Here is a 26,963-nt window from a genome sequence, read left to right as displayed (position 1 = left end):
TCAAAAAACCTCGGATCCTCATTATAAAGCATTTCACCCGACATCAAAAAGATTTACGACCTCATGCTTTAGGGGGCAACTGTTATAGACATATTTGGGCACTGCAACCCCAATCACATATGTCCATAAACCAAGGGCTTCTAAACCCATAAAAGTGTTGTTTCATACACTAAAGGATCAAGGTCAACTGATTACATCATTTCCCAGAAGTTCTCCCTGAAAAACTGCTCAAAACTGTTCAAAACTGGATCATCTCACTTGCTCCATGGCCAGGGTGTGATGCATCTCACCTTGTACACACGGGATGTGCGATGCATACTGAAAAGGCCTTTTGTAGGGTGCGATGAGTGAGAATAGACAAATGGCAGGGATAGTTTTCTAAGTGGATGATTAAGGAATCTTCTAGAAACTTCTCATATGACACTTGCCTCTCAAAATTTGCCCAGGGATGAGTAAGAGATCAACGAAATCTCCAAGTGGAACCAAGAACTATCAGTGGAATGACACTAATCAAAAACCCAAAGCTGACTCACACCTCTGCAAATATCTATATATGGATCCCTCATCTTAGAGATCTAGAGGCTAAAGGTTGGAATGGAGTAATTTGCAAAGAGGTGCTACTGGTTTCTCTTTGAAGACATTGTTGGGTGATCTTGTTTTGTGTGAGGTGAAGAGGGCTTTCAAGCTGGGAGGATGGCGTTGAGTCAGACTGAGTGGTTGTAATCCTCTCTTCTACGACTTTTACTAATAAATCTATTTGAGTTTTCCTCCATATTCTTTTGTATCTTTGAATATTGTGTTGTTATATGCATTTATATGGTCAATATATATCTGATCCTATATTGTTTACAGTGAAAGATCTCTATGCTTTGATGGTATTATGTTGTTGTGAATCTACAGGTGCTCTTTGAAGTTGGACAAGTAAGGAAGTAGTGGCGAAATGCTATCAAAGGGGAAAGGAAACAAGAAAGGAGCCAAGCAGAAGACTAAGGTTGGTACTCTCTTCTTCTTTCCCATCTCTCTCTCGTAAAGGAAAAACAAGTGACTTTAATCTATTTGTTTCTAAGACAGCTACCCGTCTTAGTGGGACTAGCAGCTCTAAATAGACACTAGCTTTCCCGATAACAATGAAGTCGAAGAGTCATGTAAAGTTGAAAAGTCATAGGAAGTCAAATAGCCATGAGGGAAGTCGAAGAGCCACAAGGTCCAGTTATACCCCCTTGGTTATATATACCTCCTCATTGTATGAGCAAAGGACTTTTCACCTTATCTCCTCCCACATAAGTTTGAGAGTTTGTAGTCTATTCTTTGAGGAGCGAGCAGTGGCTCCAATGTCCCACTACTGGGACTAGTGATGTATGGTGTACATATGCATCTTGGATATTTTTCTTAACTCAGAAGCCTGTCTCAGTCCAACACATTTTCACACATGTTTTGTATCTGTTTGTAAGACTATTCTTTAAACCTTTTTAGTGCATGTTTTCTTAACTTGTACTAAGATGGTTGAATTACTTTGGTTATTTTAGTACTCATATTAGTGAAGATGTGTTTTATTGTGTATCATTGTTGTCCCGTCCATGTGGAATACTCCACCAGAAATTAGACAAACCGTATTTGAGTATTTTTTGGTGTTAACGACCATCACCCCCATGTGGACAATTCCGCTGGATGGTGTACATGTTTTCCCTTGAGCTTTGGTTTTCATGACTTCCGCATCCGCTATGGACTATTCCCCTAGATGCTAGACATGCCCTTGTTGTTCCCATGTGTTTCTTCCTATTTTTGGACTATTCCCTCCCATTAAGAGGCTCACTTTACCTCCCCCTTTTGATAGTAAGAGAACCCAAACACATAGTTACATTATGCACTCACCAGGCACACTCACCTTGCTTTCTTGAAGTCACAAGCATAACACTCTCATGTGTTGAACAACAAGAGCTAAGGAAAATCTCTAAGATAATGGAAACCGGGCCATCGTATCAGATGGTACTCCTACACCAAATGGTGTGAGGTCTAGCTGGGACTTCATATTGAGGAGATCCCCTTTTTTAGCGGCTCCAGCACAGTCAACAGGATATTTGTAAGGTCTGATTTTTGGAAGAACACTTCCTAGAATAAAATGAATAACACGTCATGATCACAAATAGGTGGGAGGCCTTTGGGAGTCTTAAATGCCTTGGAATCATTGTCAAATAATTTCTGGAGATCTAGAGAAATAGACAATTTAAATGTTTGAACCACTAGTGAACATAATTGTGAAATTATGCCCCATTTTTCTTTCTTTAGAACCTTTGTCATGTCATTAGAGATGATTATCTTTCCTCATTTCCCTACAATACCCCTTAATTCAAATTCCTTTCCTTCCCAAAAAAAACTTCAAGAAAAGTTCTTGAAAATTAAAAGCTATTGTCCCCAAATATTATAATCATTAGACTCCTAGTACAACATTAACACCACCCATTGGAATAGAAAGCATTGGACTATTTGTTAGAAAATCAGAAAAGTAGAATTATTTTCTTATATAGATAAATAAATACAATGTCTAGCACATTAAGGAGTCAGAACAAGTTGGAAGGAGAATTAAACTATAGATCTTGGAAGAAGAGGATTGATCTCATTCTTGAAAATAAAAAGGTCTTGGATGTGGTTAGAGGGAACGTGAAGAAACCTACTGAAGAATCTAGTGATGCAGACAAGGTGAAGTATACAGAATTGGAGATATTGGTTGTGACTCCAATAGTAGAAAGCTTTAAGGGCAATCTTGTCCCATACATTTCCAATATAGATCATGCTCAATAAATGTATGAAGCATTGACAAAATTATTCACTATCAAGAACATAAGTCAATTAGAAATCTTGAAGACTGAGTTAAGGATTGCAAAGATGACTAAATATAATATCGTAGAGTGCCAGAAAAGTAGCTAGTAATCACTACACTATTGGGGCTACCACCTACTTGGAGCTGTTTTGCTTAAGGTCTCAATAGTTGGAAAGAAGCTCCCATCTTTGAACAAATGTGGAATGCTTGCACCCAATAAGAAAAGAGGATTTCATTAATATCCAACAACGGAGAAGGAATTGTGTCAAATTCTTACTCTGCCTCTCATAAGAAAGGACACTCCAAGAAGTCAAAAGGGCTACAGATGAAGGTTGATATGTCCAAGATAGAATGATACCAATTCCACAAGATGGGTCACTATAGAAGTGTCTACCCCAACTATCCGAAGAACAAGAAGAGAAGCAGGGATCAAGTCACATTTCTCCTCTTATTTCCTTCTTTACGAAAACTTTTTTAAGTCTCGAGGAGGAAGGCCTCACAAAACAAAGGATTGAAAGTACAAGGTTTGTTAAGAAACAAGAGGTATGTCTTGAATTATAAGTTTTTTCTTTATCCATCCTTGATAAGATATTACTAATCATTCTTATGTATATCTTTCCTAAATCTTAAAATATTCTTGATTGGATAATTCATCATTAGATAGATCTACCCTCCTCATAACTTTGATTATTTTTGTGGAACCCTAGAAAGGTTCATTATGAAATGCCTAACTTAAGAGTGTGTCGATGATTATGTTCAAAACCCTAATCTTCTTAGGGTCATTATTGAAAGAAAATGTCTAATGTATTGATGAAGTCTGAAGTAAATGACTGATGCTTTGATGATGCCTTTTTTGGGGTTTTGGTATGGTTATGGAAACCCTAACTTGTTAGGGTTGAATGGTAATGTATGAGATCCTGAAACCTTGAAGTATTGGTAATTTAGGGTTTGTTATGTTTTGTATTGAAACCCTAGATCATTAGGGTTTGGTAGAATGTATAAGCAATACCCTTATAAGGTGTTAGAAATGATTTCCTTAGGATGTGTTTGTTTGTACGATCAAACCCTGGTCTGATCAAGTTTGTATAACTCTTATTGATATTTGTGTAGTTGGGTTTGACTAACACATGTTGTGATATGATTATGCATGATAATGGAATCCTAGATATATGAGTCGACCTAATTGTTCATGGTCATGAGTCCTAGGTTTTCGAACTAAGCCCTAGTTGAAGTTTGTTTTATTTAGGATGATAGTATTTGTGAAATATAGGGTTTTTGAGTTAAACCTTAGTATAAGTGAAAATATTTTATGTATGATGACAATGTGATAATTTGAGATTTGTTTAATATTGTTATCTGAATTTTAGTTATAATTAATGTCTGGTTGATTGTCTGAGAAAATCTAGGGTTTGAAATAAACCTTAGTGGAAGCTAGTCATGTTATTACATTGAGTTGACCTGTGATTGGTTTTGATCTCATGTATAAAATATAGGGTTTGCATGAAACTCTAGTGGGAAGTCTAATATATGAATTCTGAAAGTTGTTAGATACTTTTTAGATCTATATTTGTTTGAATTGTTTCTAGAGTTTGCTTTATGTTGTAGCAGGGTATGTCACACCTTTGGAATAAATATTGAAACCCTAGATGTAATGAAAGTTGTTATGAAATAGTGTAGTGTTTATGGAAAAATCCCTATAAAAATTTTGAAGAGTATGTGTCTCTTGTTTGTAATTAAGTTTGGGAATCTGATATATAAAGTTGAATGCTTCTGTGATTTTGATATGGTTAAATTCATGCTTCTATATATTTGGTTGTACTTGTTATCTAAGTTTTGCAGGCACACAATCTTCAAGATAGTGAAGATGGTCGTAAAGAAAATTTGATGTGATAAGCATGATGTGAATGGTGATGGTAATGATAAATCTGATGAAACGGATGGTTTAAAAGAAAAAATGAAAAGGGACCTCGAAGATTTGAAGGAAGTTTTGACAAAGTTGCTACAAGAAATGCTTCCTAGTGGTGACAAGGTACTCCATGAGGGAAGGCTTGACAAAGTTGCTACAAGAAATGATTCTCAATGGTGACAAGGTACTCCATGAAAATCATGATGATGATAAAAGGAATACGAATTTTGATTTTAGAGGCTCCAATAGTGGGTTGAATACTAGCCACATTCCAAAGATTGTTATGAGGAAGTTTGATGGCAAGGATCTAGTAACATGGATACTACAAATGGATCAATTATTTGATCTAAAAAATGTGTTGAAAACAAAGAAGTTATGCATGACATCTTTATATTTAGAACAATATCAATTTGTGTGGTATCGATGGATTTGTTCTCGTAAATCAATTGCCACTTGGACAATTTTTGCAGAAGAATTGGTAACACATTATGAGGATACAAAGAGCAATAACTTCTTTGGCCAAGTGATAAATCTCAAACAAAGATTTTGAAGAAGGAGAAATGAGGCATAATTGCACAATTATGCTCACCAGAGGTTCAAACATCGAAATCATCTATTTCTCCAGATCTCCAAAACGTCTTGGACAATCATTCCAAGGTGTTTGAGACTCCCAAAGGCCTCCCACCTATTCGTGATTATGTTCATGCTATTAAATTGATTCCAGGAAGTGTTCCTCCAAACATTAGGCCTTACATATATCCCTATTCCCAAAAGAGTGAAATTGAACGTATGGTTGCAGAAATTCTACAGGTCGATATAATTCAACCTAGTCAAATTTATTTCTATGCTCCAGTAGTATTGGTGCACAAGAAGGATGGATCATGATGTGTGTGTTCAGATTATAGGGAGCTCAACAAGCTCACTATTAAAGACAAATTTCCCATTCACATCATTTATGAATTGTTGGATGAATTACATGGAGAAATTTACTTCACCAAGTTGGATCTTCATTCAGGATATCATCAACTTAGAATGAAGACTAAAGACATTTTGAAAACAACATTTAGAACTCATGAAGGTCATTATGAATTTTTGGTCATGCCTTTTGTACTTACTAATGCACCTTCAAAATTTTAAGGTTTGATGAATTCCATTCCCAAACCCTTAGAAAATTTGTGTTAGTATTTTTTGATGATATGCTGATCTACAAGTAGTCTTGGAAGGATATTCATCATGTTGACAGGCTACTCAAATTATTGGAGGAAAAAAAATGATGTGAGAAAACATCCAAATTCTTCCTTATAGTATAGGAGGTGGAATATGTGGGTTATATTGTATGTCATAAGGGTGTTAAGGTAGACCCTAAGAAAATAGTCCATTAAGGAATGGGAAATCCCCACAACCCTAAAGCATCTTCGAGGATTTCTCGGGTTGACAAGGTATTATCACAAGTTTGTTAAGAGTTATGGGAGAATATCAGTGCCTCTAACAACATTATTGAAGAAAGTTGCATTTTCTTGGACTCTAGAACCAACTAAGGCCTTTGAACATCTTAAAGTGGAAATTTTCCAAGCACCGGTCTTAGCTACACCATATTTCATAAAAAAAATATTGTGGAATGTGATGCCCTAGTAAATAGATTTGGTGTTGTTTTAATGCAAGAAGTAAGACCCATTTCTTTTGAAAGTTTCCTAGTCAAGGGAAAGTATTTACACAAGGCTTTTTATGAGAAGGAAATGTTGAAAATACTACATGCACTAAAGAAATGGCGACCTTACCTAATGGGAAGACACTTCAAGGTAAAAAAAATCACGATGGTCTTAAATACTTTTTGGAACAAATATTATCTTCAAAAAAATAGCTAGAATGGGTCACCAAGATGTTGGGTTATGACTTTGAAATCATCTAAAAAATGGGAATGTTGTTTCAGATGAACTTTCGAGAAAGGATGAGGATGTGGAAGCATTAATCCATGCCATTTTTTTTATCCAACCTGATTGGATAACTGAAGCAAGGGATGAATGGAAGAATGGCGAAGAGGTGAGGACACTCATTCAAAATTTACAGCAAGATCCCAATACATATGATACATTTATTTGGAAAAATGACTCATTATGGTACAAAGGTCGCTTATATCTCTGTAAGAATTCCCAAATCAAACAAAATATTCCTTTGGAATTGCACACCTCCCCCTAAGGAGGGAACTGTTAGCTCTGCTATGCATTTTTATGTTTGGAGGACCAAATGACTACCGTGGCCGTGTGTCTTTACAAGGAGGAAGCTCACAACACTTTATTTCATCCCTTCCCCCTTTGTTTGTTTTATACCCTTATAACTCCCACTCCCCCCCTTTTCTTCCTTTCCCTTAACTCTCCTTTTCCTTATCACTCCGCATACACTCTTTAACTTCCCATTTCTCTGTTTTCCGCTAAAATTTCTCCATAAACCCTGCTTATATCCTTTTCCTTTAGATCCCAGGTGCAAAGCTAAACTTATAAAGCCATGGTGATATAATCGCATGCATATAAAAAACGTCACTGCCAGGGCCCTCACCTGTCATGTCACTCAAAGCACGTGCGCATTCACCCACCACTGTCCGATCATTTCCCGCAGATCCGACGGTATCTGCTGCTCCCACTCCCGTAACCTGCGCATCCGTTAGTCAGTAGGGAGAGCTGTTTCCCGCCGGACCCTACAGCCACGCGTCTCATTCTTATTGGATCGCACACCCTCATATAGAAACCACCCGCCTCCGATAAGCAGTGCGGGGAAACCACTTTCCGCCATCGTGTACGACCCTCGCACGTTATCAGCCGTGCATGTAAGCCGCCCGTCGACCGTCCGATCATCCATCCTACGATCCGATGGTCCACGTTCCTCCATTCATGTTCCCTCCCGATGGCCTTCGTAATCCAATCTCCACCATTCATTTACATGATCTGACGGTTTGTATCAGTTTTCCCTCGTGCCTTCTCATCACCTCCCACCATTAGATCTTGGCCGTCCATCTGAGCCATCCAACGACTAATATTCATTCCAGCCCATTGTCCATTTTCCATGTATTTTCTGAGTTTTGGACCTATCCTGTGCACACGAAGAAGAAAGGGAGCCATGATCCGGTACTCTGTGCATTGAATCCTCAGCTACCACATTCAAAGAACAGCACGGCCAAGGACGAGAAGGACAGCCTTGAGCAGATAAACACGACATTTCACCTGTTCGTGAAGTACAACAGAGCAGCAGAAAGGTCATTTTGTCCATTAAAACAATCAAATTGTATCAAAGACCATATCTGATAGTAAATGTGGTTGGTGGTCAGTTATGACCCCTCCACGCATAGGTTAGCAGAGATTTTTGTATTCAACCTCCATATATACCCAGAAATAAGATGGAATGAGGTTGATGAATATTATTTTGATGTAAAATTCAACTTCTGGAGACTATAACTACTGTGATACTTGCAGCTTCTGGTCTTCATTTTTAGCTAATGCAAGCTTCTTTTGCTGTTAATTGCTCACTTCCCACTTCTTCTTTGTTCCAGGTTGTGCCTGTTATGCATTTTTTCATGTGCTCTTGATGTTTAGCATTAGAGGGGCTGTCATCCCACCTCTCTGTTAGAATCTAGTATGTTTCATTGAATATGTATGCAGGTTTCTGTTTACTTGGTGCCAGAGAGCTGTCATCCTGTCTGAGCATTAGGGAATAGAATTACAGACCTTTTAATTGGTTGCAGCTGGCCATCACAGGGTCATGTGCATCTACTGGTGTGATCTCCATCATCATAGTTTATTTAAACTGTGAGCAATTGGTGGTCTAAAGCCTTGTAGTCTGAGGGTGTTCACCCATGTCTGGGGTTAGGCATAGTAGAAGTGGTTATCTGGCTTGAATATGCATCATTTCTTCTATTCATCCACCATTTTCCAACATTTTTGTTGAGTTTTTAATGTTCCCGAGCATCTCTGATATACAACCTAGGAGAGTTTCTTGGGATGATAATATTAATTGGCGCCGTTACCGGGGAGAGGAGAATTGAAGCTCAGCTTCCCTAGGAGAATGACACAGTTTCAAGCTTTGATGATAGACAAGGTTTGAACATAGTTTGTGCTTGTAATAATCTATCTGGCGACTCCACTAGAGGAAGACCATCCTTTGGCAACTCCACATTGAAGCTCTGGCTCAGTTTGTGAGACACACTCAAAGAAATCCTTAGAAATCACCAGCTGAACCAGTGCCTGACCCTGAGAGGACTGTAAAATCGAAGAAAGCATCACAGAAAGGGGCATCAGGATTAGGTAAGCCTAAGAAATCTCATGCATATTTTAAAGATAAAGTTATAGCTAAAAATTTTCAGTTTGAAGATTTAGAGCTCAGCACTTTTAATAAGGAAATTCCTTCAGAGATTAGTGCAACCCCTTGTGCAGTTAGTTCCCCTTTGAATCTCAGTCTAAAGAAAGTTTCCCATACAGTCCAAAACATCCCTTTGTCTCTGTCATCCATCCCATTACTTCCTGCTATTCAATCTGCCACTATTCTTCCACATATCCCAGTCATGGTAGGCCAGCAAGCACCCACGAAGATAGAAAGAATTGTTGCTGCTAGATATGGACCTTTAGTCTTTCCTATTCCTTTAAATCCTATGCCTATGGGAGAATATCAGAAATATATGCCTAAATTCACTGGCACAGAGGGAGTGACAGCAGAAGAACATCTTGAAGCCTTTTATAGTTATGTTGATAATTTAGATATAAGTGAAAATTATGTGTGGATGAGAGCTTTTGTCCAGAGCCTTGATGGAGAGGCCTGAAAGTGGTTCAGAGAATTACCCCAGAGACCCATAATAGATATTGAAGCCTTAGATGATGCATTTTTGAAGCACTAGGAAGATAAAAAGGACTTGTGTATTACCATACTAAGTTTGGTAATCTGAAGAGGGAAAATGGTGAATCTTTGCGTGATTTTAATAAAATATTTAATTGTATGTATAGTAAGATACCAACTGAGGTGAAGCCTACCCCCACCTCTGCCAAACTCACTTATGCCAATGCTTTTGACTCTGATTTCTGCCTGTTGTTGAGAGAAAGAAGATGTACCACTCCAGCTGATATGCAGGATGTAGCACTAGAGGTGGAATTTAATATTATGGCTGCAGAAAAGCTAAAAAGTCAAGCTGACAGGAGGAGGAAGAGAAGTTAGGCTTCTACTTCCTCTTCTTCATCTTCAGAGCCTAAATTAGACAAAATGACTAAGATGATAGAGTCATTGGGTGCTAATTTTGTTCCAAGAAATCCAAATCCATTCAGAAGAGAAAATGAACAGTCAAATTATTCAGAGGGGTGAAGAATCAAAAGAAGAACAAAAAGCTAAAGCTCCTTTTCAAAATGTAGTCATGGAGGAGGAACAATTTCAAGAAGATGAGGATGAAATTCACTGCATGGAAGATAAAGGTAGCACTGCATTTTTGACCTTGGCTGCTTATGAAGAATATTTGTTGTAGGAACAAAATAGTCAGGAGTGGGACAAAGGAGCTATTCTGCAGACTGATGAACAACAAAGATATAATTTGAGATCAAATGCAAAAAATGTTAAGGAAAATATAGCCCAAAGAGCTGTTGTCCAAACAAAGTCACAAAACATCAGATAAAGAAGACCAGTAGCTGATCTAGTCATCCTCAAAGCTCCAGTTCAAGAGGTAAAAGGTTTTGATAAGTTATCATCTTCTTTCAGCTTAGAGTCAGAAGTCCAGAAATTGAAAATATATGTGCCTTTGGTAGAGTTGGTGAAGAGTGAAGTATTTAGAAAGCCTATCCCTGAGGCCCTTGAGCTAGAAACCACACAAACTTCCACCGACTCTGTCAATTTGCAAGATGACAAGCCTGCCATTGTGCTCAGCCCTATGATTGAACCTACTGATAATAATTCTCCATATTTTTATGTCTCCTTGACCATTCATGATAAAATCCTCCACAATTTCCTGCTAGACACAGGGGCCAGCCACGATTTGATGCCTAAAGCTGTCATGGAAGAGCTGGGCCTTGATATCACTAGACCATACCATGATTTATTCTCTTTTGATTCAAGGAAAGTGAAATGTCTTGGATTGATTAAAGATTTGGCCATTACCTTAACTCAGCTGCCCATGAAGAGTATGATGATGGATATTGTGGTAGCAGATGTCCCTCCTAAGTTTGGCATGCTGCTTCTAGAGGATGGATTAAGAGACTAGGTGGGACATTACAGAATGATCTTTCTTATGCCATTGTCCCAGTTTTTGGAGGAGAAAGTAGGAGATTATACAGAGAAGCACAGTTGGCATACATCATTAGTGATGAGAAGAACCCTACTAATCATCCCATATATGTAGTGGATACTGATTTTGGAGCATGTATCCTCCAAATAGAAGAATCTCAGAAGGTCTCAATGCAGATCAGGAAACCAACAATTCAGGTTGAGGAAGAGCAAGGAAGTCAGGTTTGAGAGATGTTCTTTGATGGAGCATGTTCCAGGGAGACTGCAGGAGTGGGGGTGGTGCTGATATCTCCAGAGAAAGAAAGCACACAACTATCTTTTAAGCTTGTTTTTCAAGTCACAAATAACATAGTAGAATATGAAGCTCTGCTATTGGGCCTTAATGTAGCAAAAGACAGAGGAATCAGGAACATAGAGGTGTTTGGAGATGCCGATCTGATTATTCAGCAAGTAAATAAAACATTTCAGGCAAAGCACCCAAGGCTGAAAGCATACAGAGATGAGGTATGGAGAATCATAGATTCTTTTGATTATTTCTATATTTCATATATTCCTAGAGCCCAAAATCAGCTTGCTGATTCCCTTGCTATGTCTGCTATTCTATTTATTCCTCCTATGCCTCCCAGACTAGTTTATGAAGTCCAAATAAAGTATAGACCATCCTTGCGTGATAATGTCCACCATTGGAAAGTCCTTGAAGATGATGATGAATTGAATAGGTTCCTTCAAGTCATTGATGAATTTTCCAAAATGCAAATTGACCAAGAGAATGAAGCCTTGCAAGAAAACCCCCAATCCCAACTTAGAAATAAAATTGGCAAAGATAGCATTGTCCAGTTTCCCAACAATCATATACCTAAGGGTCTAATTCCTCTTGAAAGACAATTTGACCAAATGATGTGCCTTACAAAGTTTCCCAAAAAGAAGACCAATCTATAGTCTGTAAGCATGATATAGGAAGTCCAGGTTAGCCTAGATATATAAATTTGTCCACTCATTTGTCAGTTGATCAAAGCACTGAATACTACAATTTAATGAGGCAATTTGCTGATGTGTTTGCCTGGGAGGATAATGATCTGAAAACGTATGATAAGAACATAATTCAGCATAAAATCCATCTGGAAAAAGACACCATTCCTTTCAATTAGAAACTGAGACCAATAAATCCTATGCTTCTTCCTCTGATTGAAAAAGAAATTAAAAAGTTGCTCATTGCCAAGATCATAGTCCCTCTCAGGTATTCAAAATGGGTAGCCAATTTGGTAGTGGTGAGGAAGAAGAGTGGAGAAATCAGACTGTGTGTTGATTTCAGAAACTTGAACAAGTGCTCAAAAAAAGACAACTATCCCCTACCAAAGATGGAGCATTTGTTGCAGAAGGTCTCAGGAGCCAAAGTAATGTCTTTCTTGGATGGTTTTTCAGGTTTTAATCAGATTGCTGTGCACCCAGATGACCAAGAGAAGACTGCATTCACCACTCCTTGGGGCATGTTTATGTATGCTAAGATGCCTTTTGGACTGATGAATGCTGGAGCCACCTTTCAGAGAGCTATAGACATAACATTTGTGGGAGAGAAGGATAAATTTGTCCTTATCTACCTTGATGACATAATAGTTTACTCCAACATCCATCAAAACCATTTGCAACATTTGAAAAAAGTGTTTTTGAAGTGCAGAAGGTTTGGGATTTCAGTCAATTCTTAAAAATCTCAATTTGCTTTAGAAGAAGTCAAGCTATTAGGACATATTGTTTCTGCTGCAGGTGTCCGAATTGACCCAGAAAGAGTGAAAGCAATACAGACTTTGTCTGTCCCTAGATCAAAGAAAGACATTCAGTCTTTTCTGGGAAAAATTATTTTTGTAAGGAGGTTCCTACCAAATTTTGTAGAATTGGTGAAGCATATTACCGCCATGTTGAAGAAAGGAGCAAAGGTCAGGTGGATTGATGCAACAAGAAAATCATTTGAGTCTATTACAAAAGCTATTATGGAGGCTTCCACTTCGATAAGTCCAGATTACAGTAAGGAGTTCCATATATTTTCTTTTGCCTCTGAGGACACCATTGCAACAGTTTTATTGCAGGCATATGAAGAAGGTTTAGAGCATCCGGTGGCATTTTTCATCAAAAATTTAAGGGATGCTAAACTGAGGTATGACATTATTGAGAAACATGCATATGCTCTTATCAAATCCTTGAATGCTTTCAGATTTTATATTTTGCATTCCAAGATAATTGCATATGTACCCTCTGCTTCAATAAAAGATGTCTTGACACAACCTGATGTTGATGGAAGAAGGGCTAAATGGATTGCAAAGATGATAGAATTTAATATAGAATTAAAGCCCACAAAGTTGGTCAGAGGTCAGGGTCTTGCCAAGTTATTAGCTGAAGAAAATTGCAGGTCATTGGATATTGATTTCCTGTGCACAATTGTAGAAAATGGTCCAGCAGAAGAAGAGGAAGCAACTGAACCAGATAGAAAGTAGTCAGTGGCCGAGAATCTAGCTTCTTGTAATTGGTATGATGCAATAATTAGTTTCTTGCTAAAGCTAGAGATCCCTTCAGGTCTAAGAAAAATTCAAGCTAGGACTATAAAGCTTAGGGAAGCTAAATATTGCATTAATAAAAATATTCTCTACTAGAGGGATCCATCTGGAGTTCTTTTAAGGTGTCTGGACAAAGAACAGTCAAAAGAAGTTATGCAACAATTTCATTCCAGCATGTGTGGAGGGCACCATTATTGGAAAACTACAAGTCATAAAATTCTCAGAGCTGGGTACTATTGGCCCACTTTATTTTTTGATGTGTTTTCATTTGTTAAATCTTGGGACAAGTGCCAAAAATTTGAAGGAAAACAACAGTTGAAGTCCCTGCCCCTAAAACCAATACATGCAAAAGGACCTTTTCTGCAGTGGGGCTTGGAGTTTATTGGAGAAATCAATCCACATTCTAGTGGCCAACACAGGTGGATATTAGTAGCCACTGATTATTTCACTAAGTGGATTGAAGCAGTCCCTACCAGGAAAGCTGATCATAATGTGGTCATGAAGTTTTTGACAGATAATATCTTCAGTAGATTTGGTTGTCCACATAAATTAGTCACAGACAATGCAGCAGCTTTCAGCGCAAAGGAATTGGTGGATATGTGTGATTCAATGGGTATTAAACTGGTTCATTCCACCTCTTATTATCCTCAAGGAAATGGTCTAGCAGAATCCTCTAATAAAAGCCTGATAAGGATAAACAAGAAGCTGTTAGAGGACAATAAAAAGAATTGGGATTCCAAGCTCAAATATGCACTATGGGCTGACAGAGTGACCATTAAAAAATCCATAGGGAATTCTCCTTTCAAGCTGGTATATGGCACTGAAGCTGTATTTCCAATTCAGTTAACTCTCCTTGTGGTAAAATTCCTTCAAGAAGGGCAGAATGAGGAAGAGGAAATGACAAAGAGGATCATTGATTTAGCAGAGGTACACCAGATTAGAGAACAACTGGTTAAAAAGGCTGCAGCACATCAGAAAAAGATCAAGGATGCTTTTGACAGGAAGACAAAGACAGATAATTTTCAGGTTGGAGATTTGGTTTTGAAATGGGATGCACTAAAGGAAAAGGAAGGCAACCATGGGAAATTTGATGCTTTCTGGACAGGGCCTTTCATCATTTCACAGGTTCAAGGGAACAACACCTTTATACTGAAAAGTATGGGAGGAGAAGCAGTTTTTGATGGCCCAGTTAATGGGCATTTTCTAAAAATTATGTTGTTTAAGGTCTTTGGCCTTAAAAGTTGTAAATATTTTGTTTTTATCAGTTTTAGTATAGGTGCAGTAGACTCCATGCCTAATGGAGCACTAGGAATTTTGGCTAATTTTTTTCATCAGGAAGGCATTGATCTGTAGGTTCTTGAGACCTCACAGGGAGGATCTCATCCCTAGAAGGAGCCAGTGTTAGCTCTGTTATGCATTTTGTGTTTGGAGGACCAAATGACTACCATGGTCGTGTGTCTTTACAAGGAGGAAGCTCACAACACTTTATTTCATCCCTTCCCCCTTTGTTTGTTTTATACCCTTATAACTCCCGCTCCCCCCGTTTTCTTCCTTTCCCTTAACTCTCCTTTTCCTTATCACTCCACATGCACTCTTTAACTTCCCATTCCTCTGTTTTCTGCTAAAATTTCCCCATAAACCCTGTTTATATCCTTTTCCTTCGGATCCCAGGTGCAAAGCTAAACTTATAAAGCCATGGTGATATAACCACATGCATATAAAAAACGTCACCATCGGGGCCCTCACCTGTCACGTCACTCAAAGCATGTGCGCATTCACCCACCGCCGTCCGATCATTTCCCACGGATTCGACGATATCTGTTGCTCCAGCTCCCGTAACCTGCGCGTCCGTTAGTCAGCGGGGAAACCTGTTTCCTGCTGGACCCTACAACCATGTGTCTCATTCTTATTGGATCGCATGCCCTCATATGGAAACCGCTCGCCTCCGATAAGTGGTGCGGGGAAACCACTTTCCGCCATCCTGTACAACCCCCGCGCGTTATCACCCGTGCATGTAAGCCGCCCGTCGACCGTCCGATCATCCATCCTGTGATCCTATGGTCGACGTTCCTTCATTCACGTTTCCTCCCGATGGCCTCCATAATCCAATCTCCACCATTCATTTACACGATCTGACGGTTTGTATCCATTTTGCCTCGAGCCTTCTCATCACCTCCAGCCATCAGATCTCAGTCATCCGACTAAGCCATCTAACAACTAATATTCATTCCAGCCCATCATCCATTTTCCATGTATTTTCTGAGTTTTGGACCTATCCTGTGCACGCGAAGAAGAAAGGGAGCCATGATCCGATACTCTGCGCATTAAATCCTCAGCTACCACATTCAAAGAACAACACGGCCAAGGACGAGAAGGAAAACCTTGAATAGATAAACATGGCATTTCACCTGTTCGTGAAGTACAACAGAGCAGTAGAAAGGTCATTTTGTTCATTAAAACAATCAAATTGTATCAAAGACCATATCTGATAGTAAATGTGGTTGGTGGTTAGTTATGACCCCTCCACGCATAGGTTAGTAGATATTTTTGTATTCAACCTCCATATATACCCAGAAAGAAGATGGAATGAGGTTGATGAATATTATTTTGATGTAAAGTTCAACTTCTGGAGATTGTAACTACCGTGATACCTGCAGCTTCTGGTCTTCATTTTCAGCTAATGCAAGCTTCTTTTGCTTTTAATTGCTCACTTCCTACTTCTTCTTTGTTCCAGGCTTTTCCTATTATGCATTTTTTCATGTGCTCTTGATGTTTAGCATTAGAGGGGTTGTCATCCCACCTCTGTGTTAGAATCTAGTATGTTTCATTGAATATGTATGCAGGTTTCTGTTTACTTGGTGCCAGAGAGCTGTCATCCTATCTGAGCATTAGGAAATAGAATTACAGACCTTTTAACTGGTTGCAGCTGGCCATCATAGTGTCTTGTGCATCTTCTGGTGTGATCAGTATTCTCCATCATCACATTTTCCTTAAACTGTGAGTAATTGGTGGTTTAAAGCCTTGTAGTTTGAGGGTGTTCACCCATGTCTCGGGTTAAGCACAGTAGAAGTGGTTATCTGGCTTGAATATGCATCATTTCTTCTATTCATCCACCATTTTCCAACATTTTTGTTGAGTTTGTAATTTTCCCGAGCATCTCTGATGGGTGATAACAGGAACTCGGGATTTTTAAAAACTTACCATAGAGTAAAGAAGGATTTTTTTTGGGATGACCTTAAATATGATATTCAGAATTTTGTGCCGGAATGTTTGGTTTTCCAATAAAACAAAGTTGAGACAATTAAGACCCTTATTCTGTTACAACCTTTAGCCATTCCAAGTCAATTTTGGGAGGATGTCTCAATGGATTTTATCATAGGTTTACACAAGTTTGAAGGAAAGAGTGTCATAATGGTGGCAGTTGATAGAATTACCAAGTATGCACACCTTTGTGCATTACCCCATCCATTTAATTCCATTACAATTGCTATTGCATTTATGGAAACAATTCAAAAGCTACATGGAAACCCAAAGATTATTGTAAGCGACAAAGATCCCATTTTCACTGGAATTTTTTGGACAAAGTTATTTTCTTGTATGGGTACTAAATTAGCTCATAGCTCATCTTATCATCCTCGATTTGACCGACAAACTGAGATAGTAAGAAAATGTTTGGAAGGATATCTTCATTGCTTTGTATCTGATAAACAAACATAATGGGTCAAGTGGTTACCTTTGGCTGAATTGTGGTATAACACTTCCTTCCATAATACAACAAAAATGACCCCATTTATGGCACTTTATGGATATCATCCACCATCCATCACATCATCCTTAAGGTAAAATTATAAGGTTCAAGTAGTGGAATATCACATCGAGCATCAACAACAAGTTATCCAACACTTAAAGGATAAGCTCACTCTGGCGTAAAATCAAATGAAACAATAGGTCGATCAACATCATAATGAAAGAAGTTTTGATGTAGGCGACTGGGTATTTTTATGGCTACAACCATACAAACAAATGCCCCTCAGGCAAGCGAATAATCATAATAAATTATCACCCAAGTACTATGGTCCTTACAAGGTGTTGCAAAAGATTGGTAGTATGGCATACAAATTGGAGATGCCTACATATTCCTTAGTACACCCAGTTTTCCATGTTCATGCTTAAAGAAGGTTATCGGTGACAATCTCTCAGTTCAAACAATATTTCCAAAACTTGACGAAGAAGGAAAAATCATATTGGAGCCTGAAGCAGTCACAGAAATAAGAACCCAAAAACTACGAAATTGATCAATTTTAGAGTATCTCATTAAGTGGAAGAACTTACCTATTGAAGATTCCACGTGGGAGGATGAGAATCTTATATAGAATCATCCAGAACTACTTAAGCATTGAGTACAAAACTTCTTTTAAGGAGAGGGGCATGTTAGGTCCCTATAATACAAATGTATCCCCTTTATTGTTATTGTTAGTGTAGCCCCCTATTTTTATTGTTGTGCCCATGTAGCCCCCATATTGGTAATGTTACACCCCATATAAGCCCACTATTTTTATTGTTGTGTCCTTACATTATTATTGTTATGTAGGCTCTAATTATATTGTGACCCATTAGACTCCTATATATAGCAAGGAGGTCTAGTCATTTGAATCATTCAATAATTGTTTATTTATGTGATGTAAAGGAGGTTTCCCCCTCAAAGAGGCTAATTTTGAAGTTGTTGATCTATATTTTTTGTGATCTACTTACATAACATGTTCCTCCAAACATCATATCTTATAGATATCCCTATGCCCAAAAGAGTGAAATTGAACGTATGGTTGCAGAAATGATATAGAATGGTATAATTCAACCTATTCAAAGTTCTTTCTCTGCTCCAATAGTATTGGTGCACAAGAAGGATGGATCGTGGCATATGTGTCTAGATTATAGGGAGCTCAACAAGCTCACTATTAAAGATATATTTCCCATTCCCGCCATTGATGAATTGTTGGATGAATTACATGGAGAAATTTACTTCACCAAGTTAGATCTTCATTAAAGATATCACCAAATTAGAATGAAGACTAAATACATTCTAAAAACAACATTCAGAACTCATGAAGGTCATTATGAATTTTTGGTCATGCTCTTTGGCCTTACTAATGCACCTTCGACATTTCAAGGTTTGATGAATTCCATTTTCAAACCCTTAGAAAATTTGTGTTAGTATTTTTTGATGATATAATAATCTAGAACAAGTCTTAGAAGGATCATCTTCAACATGTTCACAGGGTGCTCAAACTATTGGAGGAGCAATTATATGCAAAAACCTCCAAATGTTTCTTTGGAATACAAGAGGTGGAATATTTGGGTCATATTATATTTCATGAGGGTGTTAAGGTAGAGCCTAACAAAATTAAAGCCATTAAGGAATGAAAAATCCCCACAACCATAAAGCATCTTCGAGCATTTCTCAGGTTGATAGGGTATTATCGCCAATTTGTTAAGAACTATGGGAGAATAGTAGCACCTCTAACAATATTACTGAAGAAAGATGTATTTTCTTGGACTCCAAAAGCAAATAAGGCCTTTGAACATCTTAAAGAGGCAATGTGCCAAGCACCGGTCTTAGCTATGCCCGACTTCAGAAAAACCTTTATTGTGGAATTTGATGCCTCAGGAAATGGAATTGGTGTTGTTTTAATACACAAAGGAAGACCCATTTCTTTTGAAAGTCGTCAAATCAAAGGAAAGTATTTACACAAACCTATTTATGAGAAGGAAATGTTGGCAATATTACATTCACTAAAGAAATGGAGGCCTTACTTAATGGGAAGAAACTTCAAGGTAAAAACAAACCATGATAGTCTTAAATAGTTTTTGGAACAAAGATTATCTTTAGAAGAGCATAAAAAATGGTTCATGAAGATGTTGGGTTATCGCTTTGAAATCATCTACAAAAAGGGAAGAAAAATGTTATTATGGATGCACTCTCAAGAAAGGATGAGGATTTGGAAGAATTGCTTTGTGCCAATTATATTTTTTGGTAATTTAATTGAGCTTAAATTAATGCATAAATTATTAACGAGGGCTTGTAAACTGATGAAGTGTATGTGCACCAATTGTGCTAGAATTTTTTATTAGGTGAGTAAATTTTCAAATTAAATTAGGATGTTTTCATGCACATTTTTTATCTAAGAAATTGTCACTCTTGCAAGAAAGGAAAATAATATGCTGACAAAAATAAAGCTAAATTGAAATTCAGAAGAAATAACAAAATAAAATCCAAATTCTCTTTACGCTTGCAGAAAAGAAAGTTAATCTAACATTTTAGAAATAAATATCACACCAATAAAATTAGATCTACTTCTCATTGACAAAAATGAAACTAATCTTAAGTACAAAAATAAAATATCACACTAGAAAATCTGAATCACACTAATAAAGCCTTGGAAGAATTATACTCCTAATTGCAATTCTAAATTAAATGATTATACTCTTCAAAATTTACATGTGCATAATAGATCCCTTTTTGATTTATTTTCTTCATCCTTCACACAATGAAATGATTAGAACTATGAAAGAAATATTCAACAAACTCTATTACAAAATTTGTTCACACTGTCATAAGAATTATCTGAAAATCAAAACTAAAATATTAGCTATGATAATCTAATGCTACAAAATTGAAATATTAACTAGAAATGAAATGAAACCTTACAGCTCCTAGGGGGGCCTCCTGTGAGTTGTAGGTACACATCGATCAACAGAAATAAAAACCGCATTTAAACACAATGCACTGAGGAATAACAAGCTCACTTTAATAATTGCAAAGAGAATTTCGAAATAATAACCAGTATGTGTATCATCATCGTGCCGAGATGCGAGTTTTGTAACCTTTTTCATTAAATTGTTTGGATATTTCTAAGCCTATCCTACTCGAAACAAATTCTAAAAATAACATAAGATAACATGAAATAGCAATTCTTCATGACTTGTTATTGGAGAAGCAAATCATTAGGAAAAATATCAGTTTCATCCTTATCATCGATCTCCTTGATTTCTTGATTCATCTTTAGATCCTTTTCTACTAGGTTGACTTCCACATTGATCTGATCATACAACATCCTTATCATCTTTCTGAATCATGGTGATAGGTGGATATTGTTATGTTGGTTTTCATCTACTTGTCCATGCATTTCATTCCTCAACGAGTGTTTTGGAAACTACAGATTCTTCAAGTAAGCTACATAATCGATCATTAGCTGCAGAATTGATGTAATCTGGTAGATTATGCAAATATTAAATCAAATAATAAGGAAACAATGAAACTATGAATAAAAGATGATTAAGTACCTGCTTTTTCCAATAACCTTGCAAGTGAAACCTTATTGAGATTATTATGGTCAAAAAGGAAGGAAATGGAGTGAATGGGGTTTAAGGAAGGTGTCAGAAAGGAACAATTTTGGTCTTCAACATTCCCCCACATAGAAGATATTGCATGTCCTCATGCAAAAAATTTCAAAATTTTGTGACCCACTCTGTCATTGAGCTACCTCTAAGGCTTGAGAAAGAACATCTAAATTAGTATTCTTTGTTTTTCTGGTTCTGGTTCTGGTTTCCATCCTTGGTTTCTTCATTAAAATCCTACATTGCAAACTCTTGATTTTGCTTTTGAGAAGTTTATTTTTAGCCTTTAATTTCTTATTTTTCTTGTATGAGTGGAAAATATGTAAGAGAATATTGTCATTTTGAGTCCTTTGAATGTCATTTTGTATCTTCATTGCTTTATGTTCTTGCTTCAGAAACTTATTTAACACTTCTAATTCGTAAATTTCCTATTTAAGAGAATTTTCAATTATGGATTCTTCTAGAGGGATGAAATGAACTTCTTCACTCATGATTACTTCTTGATTTGAGGACAAATCAACAACTTTTCCTTGGGCCTTCGATTTAAGAGAATCTATATAGTAATATATTTCCTGTTGAACAAGGTTGATTTCTAGGCTCTTTCTTATTGGACTTGCAATTGGTGATGACATTTTCTCTTCTTATTCTTATAAATCAATAAAATTTTGAGACTGTTTAATGGTCGATTTCATAAGTCGTGCACTTCTTCTTGATGGTTTTTTAGTAGTCAGAGAACGCTTTATTTTGTTCATTTTTTCTTGCTTCGTACCTTCCTTTGACGGGCTGCCTTTATCTGTACTAACATATTTATTCTTTGTAAGACTCTCTAAAACATTTGCAAGAGGGGATTCATCATTATAATCTTTCTATGTGTGCTCATCTTGTGGTATTTGTTGTGTAGGTACTTCATTTTGAAGCTTAGGTTTTGAGGGAAGTTTCTGGTGGCTTCTTCTTATTTTGGAACTATATTCATCTTGCTCAATTCTTTAAAATCATTTCAAACCAGAAAATTCTCCCAATTATCCCCTTTACTCCTCAAATGAGCTTCAATTAATTTTTTACTAACCCGTGATTTCGTTTCCATCAATAAAATGCACCATCAACCGAGCATGATAAAAGAACATATTCCCAAACCTACCCTCTCAGGTTATGAACTTGAATGATTAACAATAAATTTATCCATTTGGAATTCCTTTCTTAAAAATGGAGATGTCCATACTTGGGTTTTTAAGGAATATTTCCCAATGTTTCTATTTTATTTTCTAGTTTTTAAACCAACTTTCCTCGTTTCTTGGAAATCATGTAGCTTCTACCATGAACAACTCTGTCAAGGCCAACCTGATATCTCCAATTTCTGCTTATATCCCATCATAGGCCCAAGAAAATGACTTTGTGACCTCCTTATCATGCCCATGAAATGTCTCAAAGAATAGTAACCATCGTGCCTGCTGCAATTGCTGCTTCACCTGTGGACAGGCTTTAAGAAACTTGGTCCCATTCGGCTCAAAACACATAATAACTCCCATTTTGAGGAAGATTCAGTCCTTAATTTCCCTTTTTGATGGGATTATGGAGTGTAGCAAGGACGAGAATGGAATTGGGTAGCGGTTGAGATGTTTTCGGCAAAGAAAAATGAAACAGAGTTGAAGTAAGTGGGATATAATGCAAAGGAAATGGGATAGTGTATGAAAGAAATGGGATGATATACAGATGAAGGTGAATGAATTTAAACAATAACAAGGTTTTAATGTCATTCACATCTTGTGATGATTACCAAAAATTCATGCATTAAATGGAGAAAACCAATATTATGTCAAAGGTAATCATTGCATAAGGTGGGGGAAACAATTATTTACAAATAATCATCTATTTCTAGCATAACTCAATTTTTTTCTTTTTTTAATTAACTAATATTTACATACCTTTTTATTCTGCCTTACTAATTTGTTCCTTTTGTAGGTTGCTCTGGATGTGATCTCCATTCAGGTTGCTTTGACCATGATCTTCATTTGCTTTGGTTGTAATCTGTCAAGTCAACTACAAAATTTCACGAGAGCTACAGCCTATTGACAATTTTGTAGTTGTCTTATTTCTGCAAAAGAGGAATAAAAGAAATGGGACAAGAATAGGAAAATTAAAAGAAAATCTAGGCTGCCAAGAATTCTTGGTTTTCAACTTAGATTTTTTGTATAAACATGCCAACAATGTTGGTTTTCATGTTTATACAATTATTATTTTTATTTTTTTCTTGAAAAATAAAGTAGAAGGCTAAGTTGGAGAGGAAGAAGAATCTTCCTTAACCAACTTCAAATCAAGATTATCTTGTATATTTCTTATGAAATCTTCCTTTGTTAATGGTTTATGATATATTCGTAATATATGACCATTTACAAGGAAAGTTACTTTTTCTTCATCAATGGTTTTAATTTTGACTGCTCCATTATCAAAGATAGTTTCAATCTCATAAGGACCAAGCCAATGAGTTTGAATTTTTCCTTGAAAATATTTAAATTTAGAATAAAAAAGCAATGCCCAATCACCTGGCTGGAACTTCCTATCTTTGATAAACTTATCATGCCATCTGGATCTTTGTTGTTGAACTATGTTGGTTTTGTGAATAACATCTTGTCATATCTCATCAAGTTCATTCAATTGCTCCATTATTTTTTTCTGGGCTTCTGATAGATCAAGACCCAATTTGATTGCTGTTTTGAAGGTCATTATTTGGAACTCAATAGGAAACACGAATTGCTTCCCATAAAAAAGTCATAACGAGTATGCCCTATTGTGTTTCTTCATGTGGTACAATATGCCCATAAAGCTTCTGGAAGTTTTTTTGCCCAATCCCTTCTATGCATATGTATAGTCTTGGTAAGAATTGCTTCAAGTACTTTATTAGTAGCTTCAAATTGTCCATTTTCTTGTGGATGATATGGAGTGAAATTCCAATGTTTGATTTTTTATTCCTCCATTATCATTTGCACCAACTTGGATGTAAATTGGGTACCTTGATTTGTCACAATTTCCCTTGGGACAGCAAAACAAGTGAAAATATCCTAAAAAAGAAATGAAACAACAAATTTTTCAGTAGCAAAAGGAAGTGCTTTAGCTTCTACCATTTTGTTTGATGGTGGATTGATTGGACCAACAAAATCCAGAGCCCACTGTTCAAAGGGTTCAATAAGTACCTGAAGTTGTAGATGCATCTCATTTGATGGAACATCATTTCCCATTCTCTGACAACTATCACATCTCTTAACATATTCTTTGGCATCTTTAAAAAGAGAAGGCCAATAATATCCTAAGAGAATGATTTTGTAGGAAGTCATTTTATCAACAAAGTGTCCTCCACATGGTTCATCGTGACAAGCCTTTAATATTTCTGATGCTTCATCTTCTTTGACACATCTCCAAATGATTAAATCAAGCCCTGTTTTGTACAATTATCCATTTATCCACAAATAAGATGCACTGGTTTGAATAACTTTCATTTCCTATTGAGGAGACAAATTTTAAGGTAACTTTCCTCTAGCCAAATAGTTAGCAATATTTGCAAATCAAGGAGATTTAACAGATATTGAAAAAATATGTTCATCAGGAAAATTACCTTTTACAGGAACATCCTTATTATAATTGTGTAATCTAAATAGAAAATCAGCAACTGTATTCTCCTTTCCAGGCCTATCCAAAATAGTAATATTGAATTCTTGTAATAAAAATAACCATCTTGTAACTCTGCCATTAGTAATTGATTTATTCATTAAGTACCTAATTGTAGAGTGATATCTGTGAAAAAAAGTTTCATAACCAGTGATATAATGTCGAAACTTATTAATGGCATGTACAACAGCTAAAAACTCCTTTTCTATTACGGTATAATTTAACTCTACAGGAGTCAAATTTTTTACTTTTGTAATAAATGGAATAAGGAGTCAAATCTTTCTGTCCCAGTACAACTCCTAAGGTTGTATCTAAAGCATCAATTGAAATATGAAAAAGAAGACTCAATTTTGGTCCTCTTAAGATGGGTGCTTCAGAAATATTTTATTTCAATGTTTCAAAATCTTTATGGCAATCAGAATTCCAAATGAATTCACAGTGTTTTGTAAGTAATTTGAAAAGTGGATAGGCCATGCTTGTGAAGCTTTTTATGAATCTTCTGTAATAACCAGTAAAACCAAGAAAAATTATAACATCTCTTTGACAAGTAGGAACTGATAATTTAGAAATCACTGCTACTTTAGATGCATCCACTTTAATTTCATCTCCTAAAATGTGGTGGCCTAAAACAATTCCCTCGACGAACCTCATAAAACATTTTTCATGGATTAATGAGAGATTTGTTTCTTTACATCCAATGAGAACTTTTTCTAAATTTTCAAGAGCTTCCTCAAAAGAATTACCATAGACAATAAAATCATCCATGTAAACTTCCACACAATCATGAATTAGATCAGAAAAATGCCTAGAACTTCCCTTTGGAATGTTGCAGGTGCATTACATAATCTAAAAGGAAGTATCTGAGAAGAGTGGGTTCCTCATGGATGGGTAAAAGTTGTTTTGTCTTGATCTTCCAGTGCTACTTGGATTTGGTTATATCCACTAAAACATCCAAGAATGAAAAATATTTTTTCCCTGCCAATGTATCAAGGACTTGATCTATAAAGGGAAGTAGGAAATGATCCTTCAAGGTATATTTATTCAATTCACTATAATCAATGCATACTCTCCGTTTTCCATTTTTCTTTGGGCCAATCACTAATGGTGAAACCCATTGACTATCTGATATTGGGTAAATGAAATTCACATTCAACAGTTTTTGTAACTCCTCTTTAACAATTTCCCTTAAATTTGGATTCATCCTCCTTTGGGGTTGTCAAACTGGTCTAACATTTTCTTCAATATAGATATGATGCATACAAGTATTAGGATCAATTCCTTTCATATCAGTGTATTCCCATGCATAAGTAGAGGAATGTTCTTGTAACATCTTTATCAATTATTTCTTTTGGGATTCTTCCAGATTATCATTAATGTTCAAAGTTTTCCCTGGAAATATTTCTATTAAATAATTGCCAAATTTTTCCATAGAATGTAAATCCATTTGATGTGATGATAAATATTCAACATTGTATTGTTCTTGAAAATTTTGGTCTTGTTCACAATATGAGGAAGAATCATTATTATTCATTAAATTTAAAATTTGATCTTCTTCATCTATTTGCGAAGTAGCAAATATTGGTTGTATATCAAAATCTTCATTATCATCATCTATCCAAACTTCACTTTCTACTTCTATTGTTGTTTTTGCAGGAGGATATAGTGTGAATTTCTTAGTAGAGCTTCCATTAGAGATAAACATATCGCCAAATCTACAACTTATAAAAGCGTCAGCTGTAGCTAACCATTATTTGCCTAGAATTAATGGGTATCCTCCTAAATTATTCTTGGGAGTTAAAATCATCAAATCAACAAGATATTCCCAAGAATATAAGGAAACAAATACATCTAATACACCATCTAGTTTGATAATAGATTTATCTGCTAATTGTAGTAATGTTGGTGTGTATTGAAGATTAGAAAGTTTTAATGGATCCATAGTTTTTTACTCATGCTATTGATAGCTACTCATAAATCGATAATGTTTTTGGAATCTCGACACCATTGATGTGTTTTTTACAATGGGATTACTTGGATCTGGATATTTTTGAGTTGTTGGCTTTCCCATCATAATATAGGCAATTTTTCCAACTAACTAAATTTTTTTAACTTCTTTTCTTCTTCTTCTTCTTGGGTTTTTAATTCTTAACTCCTTGATTGTGTTTACAAATATTGGTATTTCCCTTATAGCTTGTAACAAAGGAATTTTGATGCAAACATTCTTCATTTCATCTAACATATCATATTTAGGCAACATAACTTGTTTTTCTTTTCCTTTGTCAATTTTTAACCGTTTAGGAAAGGGTGGAGTTTTAACGGAGACAAAAGGTTGTTCCACAATGGGAGTTGAGTTTATTGAGGTATCATGCATAGGGGTTATCTCTTTCTGAGG

Source organism: Pinus tabuliformis, chromosome 5_2, assembly GCF_031772625.1.
Source record: "Pinus tabuliformis cultivar Carrire ecotype Pingquan chromosome 5_2, CPIR1, whole genome shotgun sequence".
In the NCBI taxonomy this organism is placed as follows: domain Eukaryota; kingdom Viridiplantae; phylum Streptophyta; class Pinopsida; order Pinales; family Pinaceae; genus Pinus; species Pinus tabuliformis.
This window is presented reverse-complemented; position numbering follows the sequence as displayed.